Below are 25689 nucleotides of genomic sequence, written 5' to 3'. Positions count from 1 at the left end.
CTATTAATAATACCACAGAGAGTCGTCAGTGTAGGACGCCTTTTGTGTAAGTAATAAAGCGAATGCGGCATCAATCTAGATGATGCTCAGTTAGTGTCATGATGAAAGGCTCGAAGCTAATGAGAGAGCAGGGAGAATCGAGTCCTCCTTATTTGCTGTGTATTGCCAATACATCCAAAGAGAAACCCACCGTTGGGGCTGGCTGATTATTATTCAACAGCATGAATTTGTGCAGAGGAGGGAAATCAAGTACAGAAGAGTTAAGGGGAAGAAACGATGGAGGAAGGGTATCTAGGAGGTGGGTCTTCGCAGTGTGTGTGTGGGGGGGTGATAGTGGAAAGGGAGAGTGTGTGGACAAGGGGGCGGAGATAAGTGAGAGAGAGACAGAGCGAGAGAGAGAGAGGGAGGGAGCGAGGGAGGGGGAAAGACGCAGGCCCTGGAGCTGCCACTGATGCTGCTGCTGATGCTGCAGCCGTTTGACAATTCCCCACCCAGAGAAGGAAAAGAGAGGAAAGGGAAGGGGAAGGAAGCGACAACCTTGTCAAGATTTGCCACTGTTAGACTCACGCGGTAAATATCAATCTCTCTCTTTTTGCTTGTCTTTCACTGCTGCTATGCATCATTGTTCTCAAGTGGTTCATCAAGCTGCCTCCCATATATACTACTGATGGGTTAGCATAGCCGGGCAGCTGCATGGGAACAACCTGACTGCATGTGCCGTGGCTGCAAGAGGAATGAAGGGACGCCCAACAGAGAGATTGAGGCTACATTTTGGAAATTGTGTTGAGGGGAAATGTTTCTTGACTTAAACTGAGCCACCTGTTCGGAGATGTGTGGGTGTGTGCAGTGTATGCGCTTAGGAGTGAGTGCGTGTGTGTGTAGTGTCTTCTGCTGTAATCATATTATTTTGTCTATTGTGCACATGCACAGCAAATGAAACATACGGACACATGTTCACATGCATCCTGGGAGAGAGACAAATGCATGGCCGCTTTGTCATGTACAGTACATACAAGCATTGTGGAAGACAAATGTGTGGCCGCTTTGTCAAACAAATTGATCTCTTGTGTGTGCGCTTTGACATGATCCGTCTTTGGTAACCTGAGCTTTTCCTGGTTCCCGCAAGCTGGGAGGTTCCCAGGTGTTGGTAGTTTTAACCCACTCATGTCTCTCTAACATTCACCACTCCCTCTCTCAATTGCACTACTGTCAATTTACTAGCAACCGCTACACTCCATATCAGCATTTTAGGTTTGTCGCAAAGGATTTTTGGACACAACTGTGTTGTCGATTCAGCTTTATCCTCATTTATCATTGTCAGCTGGCAGTTCTAAGTTCTGATCTCACATTAGGGCTTCCCGTGTCACTTGTTTTCCCCCTGACTTGTGAAGGGTTCCTCCTGGTACTTGAGCTCTCTGTCTCTCTCTCCCAAATTCCAAAATTATGCTTTTTATGTTCATTGAACAGTCAAAAAGTGTTGGTGGTTGTTGGTCTATATGGTTGGTCCTGTGATTGGCTGATGACCAGTCCATTTGTGCCACGCCTTTCAACTAGAAGCAGCTGAGAAAAGTTCCAGCTCAACTTAACCCTAATGGGGAAGAATGATACGAAAAAAATGGATTGATGGTTGTTAGCAGAAAAAAACCCTGTAATACATCAGAAATTCAAGCTGTAATACTGAAATGTTAAACACGTAATGAGGCGGAGTAGGTGTTTTAGTATCATATTTAGTTATTAAAGAATGATTGGTAGCGTGGAGTTTAACCACTTGCACCGTGTATAGTCTTAATAGCTATGTAGGTGGTTGAGAGACCGGACTACAAGTACATATGTCAGAAAGTGAGAAAGAAATGTTGTGCCAACAGCTTTGCCGATGTATTTGATTTTACTTTTACTTTTCACGCGTAATCAAACATTGCTCCACTTTTATCTATTAAAGTTCTTGGTACGCAGTATCTTCACCAGGTTTCCTTATATCTTCATTTTTTTTTTCATTGGGTTTGTCATTTAAATGTGGTTGGCCTCAGGGCAAGAAGCTGAGAATATTATTGAAATGAAAAAATTGTAGCAGTTGCCTTCAAATCGTAGTCCGGCTTGGGATATCACATGATAGCTCACGTGATAAACTACACAACTCATGTCCAGTCAAGTTTATTTGTACAGCTCTCAACCACAAAGGTGTTTCAAATAGCTTCATAGAAAACAAAAACTGGCAGTATCCCCAAATCTAAACTTCTCAACTTGGCCGGGAAAAACCCCAAACCCCATTTTGGGAAAAAACAAAGAACCCTTTAAAAGGGACGACAGATGGAGGGATCTTCCTCTGGGATAAGCAGGCTAAAGTGAATGCTGATTTGGCAACATTACTTCATCACGGGTTCAACATTCTACATCACATCTTCATACAAACGCCCACACGTTTCACTCTATTATTTACACGCATGCATACTGTATGCTCTCACTGCACATTCATGTTCTTTGTCATGACAGCGGGAAGCACAAACACTTTGCTCACAGCTTTTCTACAAAAGCGGATGTATAGAAAATGCTATTCAATGTGCTGGAATGTTTGCTCATAGAGAACGTAAATCCAGAAAAGAAAGCAGTATTTGAGTTTTGTATGTAGTATTAATATATTGTGAGGAATACGGGACAAATTTTACGATTTTTGAGCTTGTGTCTTGGGAATTATTGCCAATAATATACCTTAGTATCTTCGTATTTCATTTTATATTATTAACAATTTATTTCCTCTGGATTTGGCCAGCTATATCATATAACTATAATAAAATGAAAAATATTTGTTACTTACATGTTTGTAAGGGAGACTGCTTCCACAGTGTTTTCTTTTTAATGGTGGAGTCACTATTATCTTTTGCCATCATTGCAGCCAGTGCTACATTCTAGCTGACTCAAAACTATATTTTAAGCAAATACGGCTCATAATTTTATACTGCGACAATACCATGATGATATTAGGCAAGAACACTATCATCATAAGCCACTCTTAATTTACAATATAGTGATCTCTCGTTTTTGCGGTTAATGGGGACCAGAACCCACCGCAACAAATGAAAAACCGCCAAGTACCGCACCCCCCAATTTTTTTTTGGTGTGTGTGTTCAATGTATTACCGTATTGGCCCGAATATAAGACGGCCCTGATTATTCTTTTTCAAGACTCAAGTTTGAAAAAAAGACTTTTTGAATACCAGATTAATTTTTATACAGAAATTAATTACAGTACATCTGAAACAAATGATTATAACAATATATTTGAGAGACAAAGCATGTTATTTTGCCTCATTCAAATCTTAATATCTCAACATTGAAATATGTAAACTAAAGTGCAATCACATTTGTAAATGAATGGCTTCTGGTTTTTGAAATGTAAATAAACCAATCTATTGTGATAAAACAACAAAATTGCAATAACTGCATTAACCATCAAAGTGAAGTCTAACTGTAACTGTAGTCTTGAAACAAATCTGAATAAGGAAAAACATTACAATAAAATAATGCAAACTGGTTAAACTTGAGAGTAGCTGAGATCTGTCATGACAGAACATCGCTTCAATGATATCTGGTGCCATCTAGCGTCGTAAATGGGTATAATGTCTAGACCGCAAATATAAGATGACCCCCACTTTTTCAGTCTTATTTCAATGCAAAAAAAAAGTCTTATATTTGGGCCAATATGGTAATTCAAATTTAGGATTGGAAAGAGATACATGACATATTTTTTCACTTTTTCCCCCAAAGCTAGTATATATATATGTATATATATATATATATATTTACAGTATATAAAAAATTTTTAATTAATGATTTTTTTAAGCACTTAAAATGTAAAAATTGTAATAAATAAAAAAATACAACTTCTTAGAAAATAATAAAGCCTAGAACCAGGTATAACTGCAAGAATTCCCTGGATAAGTTTAAAACATGTTACTGTCCCACCGAATTATTTTTAACTAAGAATAAAGTAGAAGGAGAAAAATGGTTGGCTTTATTACATACTTTACTGAGTGAGCCTACTCAAATCCACTCGGAGCTGCTCACTTACACACAATAAGTTGCCACAGCATCTGTTTAACAAGCTAAATGATGATTGACGCATGCGCCGCTTCAGAAGTTCGTGACTGGCAAGATCAAACACATTCATCTCTCAATTATCATCAGTGTTGGGAGTAACGCCGTTATAAATAACGCTGTTACGTAACGGTGTTATTTTTTCAGTAACGGGGTAATCTAACTAATTACTTTTTCTGCTGTTACAACGCCGTTACCGTTATTGACGGTCAAAAGCGGTGCGTTACTTACTCTGAATAAATTGAAGAAACTACCAGCCGTGTCGAGTCTACTCTTTGCTCTGTTGATTTGTCATCCAAGACTTGGGGTGCGTTCAGGTTCGAGAATAGTGCACGTACTTCTGACTCCAAGCTGTTTGTCCCTGCTCATTCAATTAGACAATGCTTTCCAAAGTTTGGTAACGTTTCTGTGTTTGCTACACCTGATGCTAGCCTTGTTCCCATTTCCCACTGTAAGCCAGCAATAATTCTGCTTCCATCTTGAGGACAGCAGACGCTTTGAAGGTGACGTGAATTGTCGGGAAACGAGCCTTCCTGAATGCTGCCCCTTGAGAGATGCGATGGAAGTGATTGTGATTGGCTGAGGGTTAGAGTCACGTGTCGTGGTAAGCCAGTCAGAGCTGGTGATTTCACAAGCAAACCGGAACAGCGCGTGCGGCAAACACACACACACACACGCAAAACAGATGCACAGGGTTGGGATGGCAGAGCATTCAGAAGAAAAATTGTCCTTTAAGAGGTGGAGCTATAGACACAATTTCAAGTTTGTCGAAATTAAAGGAAAGAACCTGCATGTAATGTGTAATTCATGTCCCGGGGCAAAGCTTTTGTCGACATCTGTGGTAAGCAATTTAAATCTGCTGAAGCACCTAACAAGTTAACTACCTGTCTGTTCTTCTCTATTCCACTGACTCGAATACTGCTCAGAAAATTTCAAATTCTTTGACATACAACAAGTTCTTTTTAAAGTAACGGAAATAGTTACTTTCCCTGGTAACTAGTTACTTTTATTATAGAGTAATTCAGTTACTAACTCAGTTACTTTTTGGAAGAAGTAGTGAGTAATGTAACTAATTACTTTTTTAAAGTAACGTGCCCAACACTGATTATCATTAACTTTAATAAACAACTCCAGTGTACATGCACTGCCTGCCTGACAAACAAAGAGCAGGGAGAGGGAGGGGGCGAGAGGGAAACTGCGCGATCGGCTGGGACAGTTCATCTGTATCTTTTCTTTTTTTAAATAAATAAAAAAAAAAAGAATTCACGAGGGACTGAGGGCGCAAAGTTTGAAGTGCGAAGTAGTGAGGGATCACTGTATTGTCAATTTCAATATGGCTAAGTTCATACCGCAGGTCTTAATTCACAAATCCGATTTTTTTGTCGTATCTGTTTTTTTTGGTGTGCCCGTTCAGACTGCCTTTGTCCATTGAGACCATTCAAGTATTACGCATCCGCATTAATTCGCAGTCTGACATGTGCTGAGCAAGAATACCCGCATGCGCAGATGCATCAAAACAAATGACTACACATGCTGGCTGTCATCCGTCATTTCAGGGAGATCATATATTGATTTCCAAAAAGAGGACAAAAATAACAGACATAAATAATCCCCGTTTAGGCTTATATTCAAAGTTTATATGGATCGATAGCATGCACGCACTGTCCGTGCATGTCGCACACACATACGGGCAGTTAACCTCGACTCTCAGCTGTGTAAGCAATCTTGAAATATTGCTCATATAGAGCAGAGAGAAAAACGATCATTCTCAGGCTTATCTTCAACCCATTTTAATTTTTTTATGACTATTGTCAAGCCCGACCCTTTCCAAAAAGCCGTGTTCAAGGCAAGCTATGCGCTAACGCACAGCTGCACCACTACCGTAGCAGCCTGTCTCTCTCGCTCTTTGATGACGTAATTGCATCGTGAAGTCCGATTTGGGAGACTTGAAAGTTCAGACCGCTGCGACATTCTGGAAAAATATAGCCCAGATCGGATTTAAACCACATACGAAAGTGACCCAGATCGGATTTGAAACGGTCCACTTCTATGCGACTTGTCCCGTTCCGACCGTCAAGTTAATGCCTCACTCGAGTCGAAAAAACACGAAAAAAAAATCAGATTCGTGCATTAAGACCTGCAGTATGAACCTAGCCTATGTGACATGTTTGGGGGCGGTCATCTCTCAATTGAGAGGTATTGTCAGTGGTGCGGGAAGTGGGGTGTTGGGGGGGGGGTAGTGTTTTGGTAGATTCTTTTTTTGTTGTTAAAAAGAAATCAATAAATAAAACATATTGACACAATCGCGTATTTAACTTTGGGGATTAAATATATATGTTGAATTTTTTTTTTGTTAATAACCTGGTCACCACCTGACACCTTGCTTGCTACCAGGTCACGGTGAATAAGGCACTATTGGAACGGAAAAGTTAACTGTTAACAGAGGAGGCGTTAACATGGCGCCAAAACCAATTAGCATTTTCTTTACAAAAACAGCAAAATTTTTTAAAATTCAATTTGAGGTAAAAAAATAAAGATAATTATGATAGTTTATAATAGTGCCCAGCAAGGAAACGTTAGCTGCAGATTAAGACGGTGGAGAACTTTAATTAGCTTGTGTTGTAGCCATATTATTGTTTGTTGTTGCTGTTCGTCTGCCGTCGTTCAGAGCGCTGTTGGATATATGTGTTTAATTTACTTTAGTGTCGTGAAAGGTGGGTGTTAAACCGAGGCTTATTGGACCTTTTAGTTTTTGAATGTGTTTGTGTGTCATTGTGCCGCCTAGCTATGGGGATTTGCATTATAATGCATGGGCTCTTTTATTTCTTTTATTTCTAATACAAAAAATCCAACATACACTGTAGGTGAAATAGAACACTGTCTTTATAGTAGCCTAGAAGTAGTACGTAAACTATCCAGCAGGTGTGTGTACTGCCATTTTGCACGCCCTGTATGGGGAAAAAGAGCGAGCATGAAAAATTTGGACCGAAACGGCTTTTTTTGCATGGGAAGAACAAAAAAAGATCCTCAGCACCCATTGCTGTGAGTGGCTTCCAGCACCCGTGGGTATTGAATAATTATTGTCTTTTCCGTAAGTTTTTTTTTGGGTAGTGTTGTCACTATACAAAAATTCTGACTTTGGTACAGTACTTGCATAAAATGCAGTAGCTTTATACTCATACCAAAAAAAATCCCTGTAAAAAAAACAAACAAAAAAAAAAACCTTTTAAATTCCTTAGACGAACATATTTAGAAATTGGTGCTTATTACATTATCGCTATTGTTACGATTAATAAATGAGTTTATCTATTTTTTTTTTTTTTTTTTTTTTTTGAGAGCGACAACATTCTGAAATATATTTTGTTGAGTTTGTGTATCCTAGTAAAAAAATATTTTGTTTAGTGATCTCCAATCACAACCCCCTGAAACACACTCTGCAGCTCCCTTTGTAAAGTTTGTAAAATTAGCATCCAACACAAATTCCACTGATTATAATGGACGTATCTATTTAAAATATGAAGTTGTCCATTTTTCTGTTGGATGCAGTCATATCTGGAGATCAGAGGGATCGCCTAACTTCCACTGTATTCTGATATGCATTTAGCACTGCCTTTACGCCTTCGAGTTAATTTTAAGAGTTTGTGATTTAATATTTTCAAAATCTCTTAATATTCTTGTCCTACCTAATCTCTGAGCAGCTCCATGCTTATTTTCTTGCCCTGTGCCTCAGGTCACCTGACCACCTGCTCCTAGTGATGCCGAAGTTTAAACGGACACTAATATTGGAATGGGTTTTCCTGTCGCTGTTCCTAAATTATGAAATAGACATGAAAGAATCCCCTTTTCTGTCCATTTGTAAAACCCAAGACCCATTTTTATCCCTTTGTTCTTTAGAATGTTTGAATTTGGACCACATAAAAGAGCATCAGATATTTTTAAAATGTTGCTTTCTGTCATCCAGTTACCTTCAATAGAACCGTCTCTATAGCAACCCCTTCACCCCACTTCCCTTCCCCAACCTCTCATTGTGCATGTGTTCAAGCAACATATGACGCTCCTATAGTTGAGCCTGAAGATGAGCGAGCGCTATATTGATTCTGAGTGTATGCACCATAAGTGTCGATGCCATTTAGCCAGCGGGAAGAATGTGGAGGCAATGAAATTGAAGCAACTTTTCCTCCTCACATTTCCTGGCAGCTTTTCAACATGCCCACAAGACATATTTAAAGGGGAGACGGAGCACTGCAGGAGGAGAATGGAGCGGGTGGGGCAGAAAAAGAGTGGATGTCGGATGAAAGTCAGTAATGAAAAAAGAGGCAGTGCTTGATATGCAGGTGATCTACTTTGATGCGCTTCAGATCGCATAATATCCTAAACAGATTTAACCGTGTTGGACGAGTGGTGAGCATGTCTGCCTCATAGTTCTGAGGGTCATGTTAGGTTAATTGAGCACTCTAAACCAGTGGCTCTTAACCTTGCTAAAGGTAACGAACCCCGCAGGTTTCACTTTCACATTCACCGAAGTTAGGTGACAGAACCCTTCATAATTAGATAAAGCATTTTTTTTTTCAAATTCAAAAACAAGGGTATATTTTATTTGTGGACAAAATGCCAGCCATAAAATTTGCGAACAAGATGAATGTGTTCAAAGGGGGAAAAAAAACACCAATATAACAGTGAAAAAAACTAATACAGATTCAATTGTGGAGCAAAGCTATCCTTTTAGACTGCCCAACTGTACCTCCTCATAGCATTTTTTTTTTTTCAAATTCAAAAACAAGGGTATATTTTATTTGTGGACAAAATGGCAGCCATAAAATTTGTGAACAAGATGAATGTGTTCAAAGGGGGAAAAAAAACACCAATATAACAGTGAAAAAAACTAATACAGATTCAATTGTGGAGCAAAGCTATCCTTTTAGACTGCCCAACTGTACCTCCTCATACCAATTGTGAGTCAATCTTCCACTGAGAAAACAAGTTTGTCTTCCTTTCAGGTAGAGGTTAAATGAAATAGAACAAAGCCTATGAAATGCATGCAAACCAGTAAGCGGTGTTAGCTCCAAGGGCGTAGGTTTGGTCTTAATATTGGTAGGGACGATATAACAGCATAACCTGCATGTACACTTTTTGCTGGGGACGGGACAATAATAAGACCATACATATTTGGTGAATGGGGGTCAGGGCTACATTTCTCACCAATATGAACCTAATTAATTGATAGGCTAAATGATTCATGCAAAATAAATCTGTATTGACCTATACTAACTTTCACACTGCAAATTTATAACGTCTTAATCTGATAATTTTTGTTAAATCTAGTCAAAAAAACTTCTCCATCTTTTTTTGAGTGTTAAAGGTTAGTTAACGAATTAATGCGTCAGATTCTTCCACTTACTTTAAGTGAATATTACTATTTGTTTGTATTGAGCCCATACATCTAAAAGTTGGGTCATTTTTCACCTGAATCAAGAAAAAAATTCTTTCAAATAATGTTTTGAACAATATTCTTGAATTAAGTTTTTCCTTTAAGATTAAAAAAAAAAAAAAAAAAAAAACGTTTTGCTTAAAATTTGTATGTTAAGCTTATTTTCAGCTAGCTGTTTTACTTATTTCAAGAAATATCTGTGAGTAAAATCTACTTGAAGCACTGTAGCAGGAAATTAGTGGAGTGTTCCTCACCTCCACAATATTGACGTCTTTTTACATTACTTACAGTGGCTGCTGCTGGTGGAAAAAAAACTTCTAATTCTTCTACTAATATCCCTCGTCTATGAAGGGAGTGGGGGAGGTGGCATGTTGTATTTCTGTCGGGCTGTGAACGGGTGTGTGTGTGTGTGTGTGTGTGTGTGTGTGTGTGTGTGTGTGTGTGTGTGTGTGGGCGGGGGGGGTGGGGGTTTCAAGTCATCAGCCAATCAAACGTGCGTTTGAGGGGAAAAAATGGACTGGCACATTCAGCGAGTGAAATGGGGGTCAATGTAAGTCTGAACATAATGAAAGTACTGTAATTCACTTAATAATAGTAGGATCAATTCTTTCCTTACAACATATAGGAAGACAATCTAATTTACCTATATAACTGAAGTCATTATATAATGCAAAGAAGGTTGCTTAAAAGTTGGCGGGGATAATTTGAGCATCCTGAAAAGCAAAAGTCCCTATGCAAACCTACGCCCTTGGTTAGCTCCCATTTTGAGCACCAACTTGCACCTCTTCACAAAATTAATAAAACCTGGTCTAAAATGCAGACTTGTGCTGGTCTAGGTTTAGATGGCGTACGAAAATGGAGCTGTGTGTATCTTAACTTCTAACAAACCTAAACTTACTGACCTAGTCTCTGGGGTTCACGAGAACCCAGGTTAAGACCTACTGCTCTAAACTGTCCATATACTGTAAGTTTGAATGTGAGTGTGAAAGTATATTTAGAAGTACAGTGGTACCTCTACATACAAAGTTAATTCGTTCCAGGACCTTGTTTGTAAGTAGAAATGGTCGTATGTCGAGCAGGATTTTCCCATAAGAATACGTTCTAATTCCATGAATTCGTTCCACAGCCCGAAAACCTACACTTAAATCCTTAATTAATGCTGCTGGTACTATTGCAAATAACAATTACACAGAGCAAAACAAAAATTATGAATAACAATCCTAATAGTTAGTGCTGTCAAGTTTATCTCGTTAATGGGCGGTAATTAATTTTTTAAATTAATCACGTCAAAATATTTGACACATTTAATGCATGCACGGAGTGACCCGCTCATGCATTGCCTCAAACAGATAACAATGACGCCATTTTTTGCACACAAAAAAAAAAAGAGGCACGGAAAGGCAGTGGACACAGGCGTTCATTGGACCGTGCTGTTTATTGGTATAAGCTTCGGCAACTCCTTCACAACAAACATAAGTTATCAAAGCACAACAAAAATAATACTCCGATCTCTCTCTCTCAAAAAAAAAAAATGTTCACAAAACGAAAAGCTGGCATTCCCAATCAAAATAGCTATGCAAAATACACATAAAACTTACTCAGACTTTGGTCCGACTCTGTTCAAACATTTCGTTTAGCTCAACAAATACACTGGATGGTAATATTTAGTCACAATATACAAACTATCAGTGGTCTCGTACGTTGTGAAGCTAGCACTCAAATGAACGTGAATCACAATTGACACAATCAAACAAACAAACAAACAAACAAAAAACAGGGAGCTACTGCGTCAGTCGAGGGACAAAACACACTCATTGGCTTGATTTCTAAGTAATTTAAAACTCACCATTGACACCTTGTGGTGTATTTTAATCACTATCTTACGTAGTTAAAGACACCGTGGAAAAACGGCTGTGATGTTACCGCTCGACGACGCCAACAATGACGAGCTACTAGTTTATTTTTTGATTGAAAATTTTACAAATTTTATTAAAACGAAAACATTAAAAGGGGTTTTAATATAAAATTACCATAACTTGTACTAACATTTATCTTTTAAGAACTACAAGCCTTTCTATCTGTGGATCCCTTCAACAGAAAGAATGTTAATAATGTTAATGCCATCTTGTGGATTTATTGTTATAATAAACAAATACAGTACTTATGTATAGTATGTTGAATGTATATATCCGTCTTGTGTCTTATCTTTCCATTCCAACAATAATTTACAGAAAAATATGGCATATTTTAGAGATGGTTTCAATTGCAATTAATTACGATTTTTAATTTTTAAGCTGTGATTAACTCGATTAAAATTTTCAATCGTTTGACAGCCCTAATAATAATAGTACAATAGTAACAATAATAATTACCTTTAATGATGTAATGAATCGGGTTCAAATGTGCTGGATGTGTTTTGGGTGGTGGTGTACCTGAACGCACTGATGGTTTGACAGAGTGAGAGAGGGACTTTTTACTTTCACTTTAGGCATGTAGGCATGTTGTGTTGCACAAGTTCTCAATTAAATGATTAAAATCCTGACGAAAATGGCGATTTTTTTGGCGATGTTACCACAATAATAATTGTCACCTTAACTTACAAAGACTGGCGAACGGAGGTCGGAGGAAGACTGTCCAGATCGTAGACATTCTACGGCCGTATTGTTGCGCCAGTTCACGGAAGCGCGCACTATGCTCATATTTTTCTATCATTTCCATCTTCATTTCAATAATAAGCCTCACCTTTTTCCTTTTTTTTCACCACCTACACTAACTTTCCTGGAACCCATGTTGATTTCTCTCACAAGAAAATCCACTCTGCGTCCGTCTTGCGGAAAAACAAGGAGACTGCAGCGGTGTCATAAATCGTCAGCATGCCGTCGGATGTAGAAACAAATAGCGAGTCAAATGTCGAAAAGATCGTGCGTCGAAGCGATCGTGTGTCAAAATACCACTGTAATTGCAATTATTTCGTATATCATTTCTCACAGCTTGCATGATTAACATACAAAATAAAACAGTCAAAAATAATTATACACTTAATGTAAAGAATAACTAATCATAAAGATTAACTCATTAACAATTAAATTTTATGAGAATGCTTGCCCAAACATGTTTTTTTGTGTCTGCTTTTGAAAATGTCTACAGAAGCCTCTCTTAGCTCCTAGCCTGAATGGATGTGCATTCCATAATCAGACCTATATTTTCATGAATGGTGTTCCAATAAAAACTGTAAAACAAACAGCAATGCATCAACTATAATTGCATTGTGTTAAAACGCTGAATTGTACCACTCAAATTGATTTATTTGTTTTAAACTAATCAGATCCAGTCACATTTATATAGCAACTTTCAACAGCATAATGGTACACAAGTTGCTTGACAGATTTAAAACAAGAACAAATAACCAAACACCAAATATAAATATATAAAAGAAAGCAATAATATTCAAGTCAGGGCTAATTGAAAAACATTAGTTTTACACATAGGCAGAGTTTGACTTTTGGGTTGGGCGGGCACAAGATGTTGATGACCCCGAAACGCAGTCCCAGCAATAAAATTAACTTACAGGAATATTTATAATAATAAGTTGACAATGAGCGTTTTTTGTTTCCGATCATTCTTGAGGGGAATTCTAAATCAGGCTGCTTTGGCAATACTTTCGCCAAGATCGTCATCCATTGAATTTGGTATGCCCGCCGGTGTCGTGTCAATGTAGTTACCCCAGTAAAAAATTTGTATCCCCTGGGCGGAGCCACATGGAGGTAGATTTGTGTCTTTATTATTTAATCAAAAATAGTTGCTTCAATAAAAAATAAAAATAAAAAAAGTTGCTTCAATCAAAATATATATTTTTAACCATGAAAAAAGTCGCTTCAATCCAAAAAAAAATGTGTTTGAATGCAAAAATAAATTTGTAACTCAAAAATCTAAAAAAAAAAAAAATGCATGTGAAAGCTATTTTTCTTTGATTAATTTTTTATTTTTTTTTTATTTAATTTTTTAAAGTTTTTTTTTTCATTGAAGCAACTTTTTGATTGAAGTAATGTTGATTTGTGTTTGGGCCACATTTTGGCTAGGACATTTTTGTCTTTGTTATTCAATCAAAAAATAAGTCGCTTCAAAAAAATATAGATTTTCAAAAAGAAAAATCATTTCAATCAAAAAACAAATTTCAATCATAGAAAGTTTCTGAATGCGAAAAAATATTTGAGATTTAAAAATTTGCATTTGAATGCTTAATATTTCATTGTAAAAGTTTTCTTTGATTGAAGCAATCCTTTTTGTGTTTGGGCCGTATTATGATTAGGACATTTGTGTCTAAATCGTTCAATCCCCCAAAAAGTTGTTTCAATCAAAAAATTATTTTCAATCGAAAAAAAAAAATTAATACATTTTTTTCCCCCCTCTAATATATGTATATATATTTTTGAAATTATATGCAAAGCAAATGACCGTCTAAGGTGCTCGAAAAATAATTTCGACACTATATATATATATATATATATATATATATATATATATATGTATATATATATATATATATATATATATATATATATATATATATATATATTTTTTTTTTGTTCATTTCATACATTTTTGTTTCAGTTTTATTGCTTTACAACTTTTATATATATATAGGAAAGTCAATTACTTGCAATGACACTTTTCGGCCACCAGGAGGGCCTGGCCCCCCCGCTTAAAATCCGCTTGTGGTTTTGAAAATATGTTTTAAGATGTGTCTTAAAAATGTTCAACTCTTTGATGGATTTTAGTTGCACTGAGCGGCCACCGTATGACCTGTATTTGGATTTAGGATGTCAGGGCGTGTCAGGAATGATCAAAGTGGTGTAGCCACAGGAACGTAGAGTCTTTTTAAGTGAAGAAAAACACATTTTTCAATAGACTGTAGATTTTTTTTTTTTTTTTTTTTGCCATACCCTTCTTTTATTTGTATTTATTTTAGTAGGCGTGTCACTTGAAGTGGCGCAAAAATCTACATACTTAGTAGTACTTGAACTCAATTTCTATGTTGAGTGTGCCAGGTGACCACTCCATTGTATAACCCCTCTCTGAAAGTCAACTAGGATGAGCTTCAGTTTACAAGTGATCCAAATTAGGAAAGCTGCGATATAAAATGGATGGATACAAATGTAACTTATTCTACCAGAACTGTGTGTACAGCCTCATCATCTTACAGAGAATCAATTCAAAGTGAGGAGACTCCTGTGGATCACTCAAAGCCTTAGTGACCCTGAAGTTATTTGATCGCTTTTCTATTTTTCGGGCACAGTGTAGTACCACAGCTCAAAGTGCCCTCGTATGACTTTTCTTGTTTCTGTTTTGCAACATAATCTCCCTACGCCAGGCGGGACGAGCCCTCGAGGGAAGACATGCCCTGATAGAAGATCCGTTGATTCCACATCTCTAATCCGGTGTCCCCTGGTAATTTAATTTTTCTCCCCCTTTGGTGTTTCTTCACAGACACTTTTGTTTCACTATTACTTGTCCCTTTGCTCAGTCTTTCTTGATACTATCTGCAGTGGTATGCTTTAGTGGAGTGAACAGTGCCGAAAGGGCATCATTTGAGGCGAGAAGATAGAACGTAGTTCGCAATGTCACACAGAGAAGTCTGTTTCAGGTGATATAATAGTTCCTGCTCTTCTGTAACTTTCACCTATTTGCTTTGAACCACTGGGACCTGAACACCTGAGCCTTCCTGTACAGTGCATTCAGAAATGTATGCAAATCCCCTATGATGTCTTTCCCAACATTTTTACTCGTAGGTTTCTTTTATTAAAAATAAAATCAAACAAACAAACAAACAAGCAAGCAAGCAAACAAACACATTTATTACAGTGGCTTCAGCTACAAATGATCTGATTTACAAGGTTTGTTTTTTTTTGTTTGTTAAAAGATGTTATTCTGGAGTTTTTTTGTTTTTTTTTTGCTCACACTTGTGATTTGAAATTTGAGATTGGAACGCTGTACGGTGGCAGTGAACTCAACTCACTTCACAACATGCAGCAGTTTGGCAGACAGTGAACAATTCTTTAAGAAAGAGGCTATAAGCAGTTTATTTCAGTGCTCTCCTAGTTGAAGTTTAGCACCAAACATGAATTGAATTACAACTTGTGTACTTAAACATCAACATAGCTTTGCTTTATAACGGTCTGTTTAACCCAGTGCTATAAATTATTATTAGGGCTGTCAAAATTTTTGCGTTAAGGCAAGGCAAGGCAAGGCAAATTTATTTATATAGCACAGTTCAACACAAGGCAATTCAAAGTGCTTTACATCACATGAAGATCATAAAAATCACATTTAAATCAATACAATGTAAAAACCAAGACAATCAAAATAGGAAATAAAATTATACATATAAATCACATTTAATCACAAATAGAATAAAAATAAATAAATAAAAATAAAACAAAAACTACTAATACTAATAATAATTAAAAACAGAAATGGAGATAAGCACAAGAGGAATAGAAAGCAAGTAAATTGAAATGTATAGACAGTTATGGATATGCAGTGCGAAACAAAAGCGTTTTTAGCCCTGATTTAAAGGAGCTAACAGTTTGAGCATACTTCAGACCTTCAGGTAACTTCTCCCAGAGGTGAGGAGCATAATAACTAAATGCTGCCTCATCCTGCTTGGTTCTTGTTCTTGGAACATGCAGGAGCCCGGTTCCAGACGACCTTAGGGGTCTAGATGTCTCATAGGAATCTAACAAATCAAGCATGTATTTTGGTCCAAGGCCATTAAGTGTTTTGTTGATGAGCAGTCATATTTTATAGTCTATCATTTGACTCACTGGAAGCCAGTGTAGCGATTTCAAAACCGGTGTAATGTGGTCCAGCTTCCTTGTATTTGTGAGGACTCTGGCTGCAGCATTCTGTGCCAGCTGACTGATTTTTTTATCAAGACCTGTAAATATAGCATTGCAATAGTCCAATCTGCTGAAAATGAATGCATGCATAAGTTTTTCCATGTCTTGTTGAGTCAGAAGTCCCTTAATTCTGGCTATATTTTTTAGGTGGTAATAAGCAGATTTAATGACGGATTTTTGATGGCTATCAAATTTTAGGTCTGAGTCAATAATTACGCCAAGGTTTCTGACTTGACGGTCGGTAATTAATTTTTCTAATTAATCACATTAAAATATTTGACGCATTTAACGCACATGCCCCGCTCAAACAGATTAAAATGACAGCACAGTGTCATTTCCACTTGTTACTTGTGCTTTTTTGTGTTTTGTCGCCCTCTGCTGGCACTTGGGTGCGACTGATTTAATAGGCTTAAGCACCCATGAGCATTGTGTAATTATTGACATCACGAATGGCGAGCTACTAGTTTATTTTTTGATTGAATATTTTACACATTTTATTAAAACGAAAACATTAAGAGGGGTTTTAATATAAAATTTCTACAACTTTTACTAAAATTTATCTTTTAAGAACTACAAGTCTTTCTATCCATGGATCGCTTTAACAATGTTAATAATGTTAATGACAACTTGTTGATTTATTGTTATAATAAACAAACACAGTACTTATGTACCGTATGTTGAATGGATATATCTGTCTTGTGTCTTATCTTTCCATTCCAACAATAATTCACAGAAAAATATCGCATATTTTATAGATGGTTTGAATTGCGATTAATTACGATTAATTAATTTTTAAGCTGTAATTAACTCGATTAAAAATTTTAATTGGTTGACAGCCCTAATTATTATATTATAATATATTATCATATTATTATTACCTAATGAAAAAAAAAAAAAGTTCCCTGAATGGGTTAACGAATAGCATCTACTAATTATTCCAGATTTGTTTTTCCTTTCTTTAGGGTTTTTAATGTTTTCGGATTTTATCTGTTTTATTGTTTTGTTTGGTGTCTGACTAATCGTGATGCGATGGTTCGTTTTTTTTTCTTTTCTTTTCTTCCTAATGTCATTTTATAACACTTTCCTGCCTTTTATTTACTATGTGCCATGTTTGTCTTTGTTGTAAAGCACTTTGGGGACCTTTCGGGTTTTGTAAAGGGCTATATAAATAAATTTGATTTGATTTGATTTGATTTGTTTTTCCTTTTTTTATTTCTCTTATGTTGGTGTGTAAACAGCTGCTATTTAAGATAAATATACCGGCCTTTGTTTATCCAGATTGCAGAAAGAAATTGAGAAAAGCCCTGCTTAGATGCTGTGTGTTTTTAGCAGGCTGTGCATTTTAGCAACCGTGCAACGGGGTCAGGCGTAAATTATTTAGCTCCTGTGAATACTTGTTGTATGCTTTGCAGAAAATTGGGGTCATACGGGTGTGTTTGGAGATTGTGGCGCACTACTGTATGTGAACCCACAGTATTGTGTAAAGTGGCCTGCAGCATTTTGTGCACAAGATGATTCCCTGGCTTTGCGCTCGCTTAATCATTGAGATTCCAGATCGCATGCGTCTGTTCCTGTGTGCGTTTTGAGCCTGAGAGCCCATCCGGGCAGCTCAAGCATTCTGTGAGCATGCATGAAGGTCCATCCAAGCACGTGTAATCCCTAACCGGCTTTTGGGTGCTCATTAGCATAACACTGATCTTCCAACGAACTTTTATTTTCCTGCACTGTGATCTGCTTGTGGCTCAGAAAAATCTGAGGTTCTGTTGATATCAAAAGTGTTTTGTCATTAGTGAGATTGGAGACTACATATATCTCTATCACGGTTACTGTCTTCTTCCAGTCTTGATCCATTACATACGTATAGTACATATACGTCATTATACTTTATCTTGTGCCCTCATGGTCTCAGGAGGCTTTGTATTCTCAAGAGAGGTCAATGTTTCAGCCTGAGGTTGCTCCACATACATTTGAGCTGCGGCATAACTACATGTCACATGTAGGCTTAGACATAATGCACACGTGTGTCTCTCCAGTCCTCTATCACACGTGATTTAGATTTAAAACAGAATTTATTAATGACAATATTTTAAGTCATATTTTGAGCCTTTTTTGTATTCTGTCCCCTTTGACTGTTAATGTGGTACGGTGGATAAAGAAGTAGCCCGTGCATTTGGTATTATTTACTATATCTTCAGTGTCGATTTACCGCAGTTATCCTTTTCAACCATTACCAACGATGAAATACATAAACACAGCATAATTTTGGCAGGTACATGATACTTTGGAAACAAAACTTATGTAATAACAGGATAGTACTCACCAGACGGCCTGATTATTAACTTTATCAACAAGTGCAGTTTCTATAGGCAAGTAGCATCTTTGTTGTGGTAACACTTTAAACAAATGAAATGAGAATACAGTGATCCCTCGTTTTTCGCGATTATCTGGGACCAGAACCTGCTGCGATAGTGAAAACCGCGAAGTAATGCCCCCCCCCCCCCCCCCCCAAAAAAAAAAATATATATATATTGAGTGTTCAATGTATTTATTCAGATTTAGCATTGGAAAGAGATGCATATAGGACATGTTTTTTTCCACTTTTCCCCCAAAGTATAATAATGATTAAAAAAAAAAAACTATTATGTATACAGTGGGGCACATAAGTATTTAGTCAACCACTAATTGTTGTAAAAGTTCTCCCAGTTGAAAATATTAAAGAGACCTGTAATTGTCAACATGGGTAAACCTCAACCATGAGAGACATAATGCGGAAAAAAACAACAACCTGAAAATCACATTGTTTGATTTTTAAAGAATTTATTTGCAAATCATGGTGGAAAATAAGTATTTGGTCAATACCAAAAGTTAATCTCAATATTTTGTTATGTACCCTTTGATGGCAATAACGGAGGCCAAACGTTTTCTGTTACTCTTCACAAGCTTTTTACACACTGTTGCTGGTATTTTGGCCCATTCTTCCATGCAGATCTCCTCTAGATCAGTGATGTTTTGGGGCTGTCACTGGGCAACACGGACTTTCAACTCCCTCCACAGATTTTCTATGGGGTTGAGATCTGGAGACTGGCTAGGCCGCTCCAGGACCTTGAAATGCTTCTTACGAAGCCACTACTTTGTTGCCCTGGCTGTGTGTTTGGGATCATTGTCATGCTGAAAGACCCAGCCACGTCTCATCTCCAATGCCCTTGCTGATGTAAGGAGATTTTCACTCAAAATCTCTCGATACATGGCCCCATTCATTCTTTCCTTTACACAGATCAGTCATCCTGGTCCCTTTGCAGAAAAACAGCCCCAAAGCATGATGTTTCCACCCTCATGCTTCACAGTGGGTATGGTGTTCTTTGGATGCAAATCAGTTTTTTTTCTCCTCCAAACACGAGAACCTGTGTTTCTATCAAAAAGTTCTACTTTGGTTTCATCTGACCACAACACATTTCCCTAGTCCTGTTCTGGATCATTCAAATGCTCTCTAGCGAACCGCAGACAGGCCTGGACGTGTACTGGCTGCAGCAGGGGGACACTTCTGGCAGTGCAGGATTTGAGTCCCTGGCGGCGCAATGTGTTACTAATAGTAGCCTTTGTTACTGTGGTCCCAGCTCTCTGTAGGTCATTCACTAGGTCCCCCCGTGTGGTTCTGGGATTTTTGCTCACCGTTCTTATTATCATTTTGACGCCACGGGGTGAGATCTTGCATGGAGCCCCAGATCGAGGGAGATTATCAGTGGTCTTGTATGTCTTCCAATTGCTAATAATTGCTCTCACAGTTGATTTCTTTACACCAAGCATTTTACCTATTGCAGATTCAGTCTTCCCAGCCTGGTGCAGGTCTACAATTTTGTCTCTGGTGTCCTTCGACAGCTCTTTTGTCTTGGCCATAGTGGAGTTTGGAGTGTGACTAACTGAGATTTTGGACAGGTGTCTTTTATACCGATAATGAGTTAAAACAGGTGCCATTAATACAGGTAACGAGTGGAGCCTCGTTAGACCTCGTTAGAAGAAGTTAGACCTCTTTGACAGCCAGAAATCTTGCTTGTTTGTAAGTGACCAAATACTTATTTTCCACTCTAATTTGGAAATAAATTCTTTAAAGATCAAACAATGGGATTTTCTGGTTTTTTTCCACATTCTGTCTCTCATGGTTGAGGTTTACCCATGTTGACAATTACAGGCCTCTCTAATCTTTTCAAGTAGGAGAACTTGCACAATAGGTGGTTGACAAAATACTTATTTGCCCCACTGTATATAATTTTTAGTAAATGGTTTTTAAGCATTTCAAATGTAATAATTAGTTTTAAGTCCTAAACATGTTACTCTGACCACCAAATTACTTTTAAACAAGAATAAAGTATAAAAATGCTTGTCTTTGTTAAATGCTTCTCAAATCCGCTTAAGCTGCTCACTAACACACAATGGGTTGCCACAGCAACTGTTCAACAAGTTAAACGATGATTGATTCATGCAGCGCTTTGAAGCTTCAGGTTCCAGGCATCTGCGGCAAGATCAAACAAACATCCGCCAATCATCTTTAACTTTAATAAGCAACTCCAGTGCACTGCCTGAGCAACAAAGAGCAGGGAGAGGGAGGGAGGGAAAGTGAGAGAGACTACGTGATAAGCTCGGGACAGCTAATCTGTATTTTATTTTTTTAATTGGAAAAAAAAAAAAAACGCGATGGACTGAGGGTGCGAAGTTTGAAGCGCGAAGTAGTGAGGGATCACTGTACTGATATACATAAAATATTTATCCTCTGTGCAAAGCAACTAGTTACTGCAGTTGAGTTGCATGAAATAGTTGTGAACCTCTTCTACATTTGTGTCTGCATTACTATATTATACTTCCTCTGGTGGCCATGTCACGCATCAGAACGAGCAGCATAATAGTAATAAAATGAAAATATTAACTCATTCATTAACAGAGACTTATTAACAATGTTGTTGATGATGTTCAACGGCTCATAACTAAAGAACAAAAAAGTAGTAACAAACTTTTTTATGATGTAAAATGGGAATATAATCTTTGTTTTTGCAAATTCTGTGTTCATGTAGCCATAGAACACAATGTTTTGTGATGCTTAAAAGAAGGGGATGTCTTTTGAGAAATGGCTGGTAGTGAATCTGTTAACAATAATATATTTTTTTTAAATAATAAAATCATTTAAAAAAATACATACTTCAGAACGTAACGGATTAGATTAATGGTTTTTCCATTCATTCAAATGGGAAAAAAAGTTGTTTTGGGTTACAAGTGTAGTCACAGACAGAATTAAACATGATCCTCATCTGACTTTTTTAAAAAGCTTAGCATTGGTTTGGATCACTAAGATGCTTCAGAAAAAGAATTGTTGGCCTGTTCAATTAGATAAAACAATCAGTGTAAAAGATAATCAAGGGAATGAAATGGCAAACAGGAGGAAATTCAATCATGTGACAATAGCAGAGGAGGATTAAACGGAAAAAATGAATAGCACACTGACAAACATTCCAGGAAGTAAGCCTTGGATGACTCACTGGGATGCTGAAGAAGAGTGAGGCGAATGACGATGTGTGCACTTTATGTAGTGGGGAAGTTAATCTCTCTTGACGCCAGCGGCCGGCCTCTTCCTGCCACTCCTTTGTCACCTTTTAACCCACAAAACTGATTTGTCTCAGACGCGCACACTGGCTAGACGTGTAAAAAACAGGAGCGTTCAAACCAAGCATGGGTGCAAAAATAAATCTCCCTGAGGCCTCTTGCTTTCTTCACAGATTTCACTTCTCACTCTTTTTTTTTTTTTTTTTTTTAATCTCAAGAGGAATACGTTTGGTGGATTTTTCCACAAAAACAAATACCAACATCATATATGGACAATATCTTTAAGATGTAGAGTGAAAAAAGCAAAGTCAAACACATGGATGACTATGAAAATCACAGTGGATTCACACTATAGATGCTGCAATCAGATTTGGGCTTTTGAAGCAATATTTATTCTCTTGCTTTTTATTTTGTAAGCAATATGTTTGCTGGTAAGAAAAATATTTTACTAAATGTTTGTATTCAGTGTTTAATTACCTGGCTAAGTAGACTGTACTAAACTTTCATTCCATTTTTACTTCAACTAGAGTTTTACAGTTTGGTTATTTTTTTTCTCTGGCCACTATAGAAAGGAATGAGAATTTATAGTTTGGTCGTAAGTGTTGGTTTACATCAAATTAATTTTGCCACTACCCATTTCTGACATGATGGCTACGCCTTGAATCTAGCATCCTGAACTTTCTTTTGTTCAATAAGCACGCTAGACAGTATGTACGATAATAACTTGTCAGAGTGTTTGTGTTTCTACACACAAGAGCTCAAGGCAAATATATGCTAGCAGATGATTGTTATGCAACTCATTCATGTAGACCCATATATTCACATTCACATGCACGCATACATGCACGTACTGTACAAGCCATGCCTCAGTGTAAGCACATTACTCATTGCCTTTAGCATCTTTGCAATGTACTGCATGTATACATACGGTATATTGCATATGTACATACAATAAGTAAAAAGTATAGAGTAAGGTTTACCGAAAGTAAAATTCTTAGCCGAAACTGAATATTGGAAACATTTGGTCGAAAAACTGAAAACCTATTGGCCGAATAATACACATGAATACAATTCATTTTTTATTTAAAATTTATTTTAAAAAAATGCAGTATATACTTTTATCTAATTATTCTCCAATCAATGACCTTTGCCTTGGATTTTTTTTTAGCAATCAGGTGAAAATAAAATATGGTCCCTTGTCACAAGTATGCAAACATCTGCCAAAATTTTCTACGACACCCGAGGCTTGAGAAATTTTGTTTGGAAGGTGCTGAAGCCCCTTGGGAGGGTGCGTTTCCAGGAGCAGTGAATATTTTGTGGCAAACTGGGAAACTGAAGCATCCTATAGAAGAGGTGTCGCAGTCGTCGTAGCACTGTTCGGTGGACGTCATGACCGATGAAACCTTGATAAATGCGTTTTCTTGAAAATTTTGGACACCCGAAAGAATGAGTCTCACGCCTAAACTAAATGAGATCTCATTGTACGTTTGTGTGGAACTGTAGTTCACAACAACAACAAAAAACTATTCCGTTCTCTCCGAAACTAGTAATTCCAATCTCTCATACCCCTTAAAATAAGATTAGCTGTTTACTTGTGCAACAAGTGGAATCGATGGAGAGCCATGTGAGTGTGCCGACTCCTAGCGCAACGAAGGCGAGCAAAGTCACTCATCGCCGGACTAAACGACGACTGGGGTGTGGAAGTCTTGGAAAACATATGACAAAAAGTGAAAATGGTCGTGCCATAAAATTATAGTGCTAAACTACAGCAAATGTACATGTATGTATTTAAAGTGACTGTGACACGAAAAAGCATTTTTATTTCATAATACAGGCGGTATTTTATGCTCCTGAATGAAATGGACCGATTGGATGTGTGTGGAAGCGATCGCTATATTTATTTAGTTTTTTGAATCCCGCGCCATGAAAATGAGTGACTTCCGGCAACAGTCTCGAGTTGAGAAAGAGGGCGCTGTGACGTGTACGGAGGAAGGAGTCCTCTTCAATATACAGCCATACTGTTGTATGAGAAGGACTAAGGATTCAAATGATTTTGCGGATTAATTTGTTTATTTTTCGCATTATGCCAGCCAAACGGCTGCAGAAAAATCTTGCTGTTGGAGGGAGAGGCGTGTGAGCCTTTGGGGGGTTTCAAAAGGTTCCTATTCACCGGTGGATATTGGCCAAAACAAGCCCTACTACTGTGGGACCATGGGGCTTACGAGGAAGTGAGTAAACATCGTGTTTTATATTATGTCAAATACTGGGATCATTTTAATATATAGGTGGCTTGCATTTTGTGACTTGCTACTTGTCCCCTCGGCCGACGACCGGCGGCTTGTCTCACATCCCCCCGCCGGGAGAGCACTACTAGTATACTCGGCTTATTCCCCTCTTCAAGTGCTCTGTCAAATTTTCTGATCGATCAGAAATTGTAACTTTGAGTTAAAAATAGCCGCGAGTACAGCGATTACAAAGTAAACACTACAAACTTTCTTTAAATAAAGGAGTACTTACGTTTGATCATGGATTGGCATGTAAATGTTCAGCGATCATGGTCCAGCTGCTTCCTCGGCGAGCTCACCTGTCTGTATTAGCAGGGGAACGAGCTGTAAATTGTTCTCCGCCGAGCGGTTTGTGGATTGGCGAAGACAATCGACAACCCATTCGTCATGTGAAATGTTCCGGGCTAGTTATGTGTGACTTTCCCCTTCGAAGACTTTGAAACATCACTCGATTCGGGTTAGCGTGTGGGCTAACTGTCACGCCTCTTGATTTGTTTACATTATCCGAAGCCGGGGAAGGGAAATGACATAAGCTCGATTTAGGTGGCATAAAATATCGTTCGGGAGGTGCGACTGTAAAGGTGAAGTCGACAGTTTTGACCATTATGGAGTAATTTTGCATGTCGTCTTGAATAAATGCATTTTTATTATTTCATATTCCATTTAGCACAAGACTGTTATTTGTCATGACCATGCCATTTATTTAGCTATTGGGGAAAATACTTGGATAAAAAGAATATCCTGTAAAAATATTGGAGGAGAGAGACTGAATCAATGACATTTTGCGGCTCTCTTCGTCGTGTTTTTCGTCATTGTGAATAATTCCCACTCAATGGGCTGCATACTAAATCAGACGAAATCGTGACGTGAATCCACCTGTTGGGGACACTAGAGCCCTATAATGATATGCGAGGCTAACCGGCAGATTAAAAGACTAATGTCTGTTTCGACTGGATCCACTGTATTTTTACACGAGTGACTTCCGGTCTGCCCGATCCTAGCTACCAGTAGTAGTATTGACGCAGGAGGGTCGCGTCTCGCGTCAAATAATAAACGCCGTTGTTTTCGCGTGCGTCGTGTTGAGCCGCTTCTGGGACGCGTGTAACACGCGGCCGCACTGCGACTGGTGTGAATTGGCTGATTGATTTTAACGCCCGCGTTTCACTAGGTTCTCGCGGCGGCCACGTTGTCGCGCCGTTGACGTTTCTGGGTCATACTGTCCTACCGTGTTGGTCCTCATTATAGTAGAGAAGACGGAGTAAATATAATCTACACAAAGAAACTGTAACCCGATCGACTCACAGCCTCGAAAAGTAAGGGTTACATTACGACAGAAACTCGTTCGGTACGCCACCATTCCAAACCGAGCACCACGTACCGAAACGGTTCAGTACAAA

At 37.9% G+C, this 25689-nt stretch overlaps 1 protein-coding gene across 10 annotated transcripts in view; it reads left to right on the top strand.

Moving 5' to 3' along the window:
* Positions 1 to 25689, top strand: part of rimbp2a (RIMS binding protein 2a) — a 148731-nt gene that overhangs the window by 24610 nt on the left and 98432 nt on the right. For 2 of the 10 annotated variants that reach the window (XM_057818566.1, XM_057818565.1), the window contains exon 1: positions 426 to 570. The exons of the other annotated variants lie outside the window; for them this stretch is intronic. The gene's annotated coding sequence lies outside the window, so the exon portion shown is untranslated. Of the gene's footprint in view, positions 1 to 425; positions 571 to 25689 lie in introns of those variants that run through there. 10 annotated transcript variants of the gene reach the window in all.

The sequence above is a fragment of the Corythoichthys intestinalis genome, chromosome 17 (genome assembly GCF_030265065.1).
Source record: "Corythoichthys intestinalis isolate RoL2023-P3 chromosome 17, ASM3026506v1, whole genome shotgun sequence".
NCBI lineage: Eukaryota > Metazoa > Chordata > Actinopteri > Syngnathiformes > Syngnathidae > Corythoichthys > Corythoichthys intestinalis.
The sequence above is the reverse complement of the archived record's forward strand: the minus strand, read 5'-3'. Positions and strand labels throughout refer to the sequence as shown.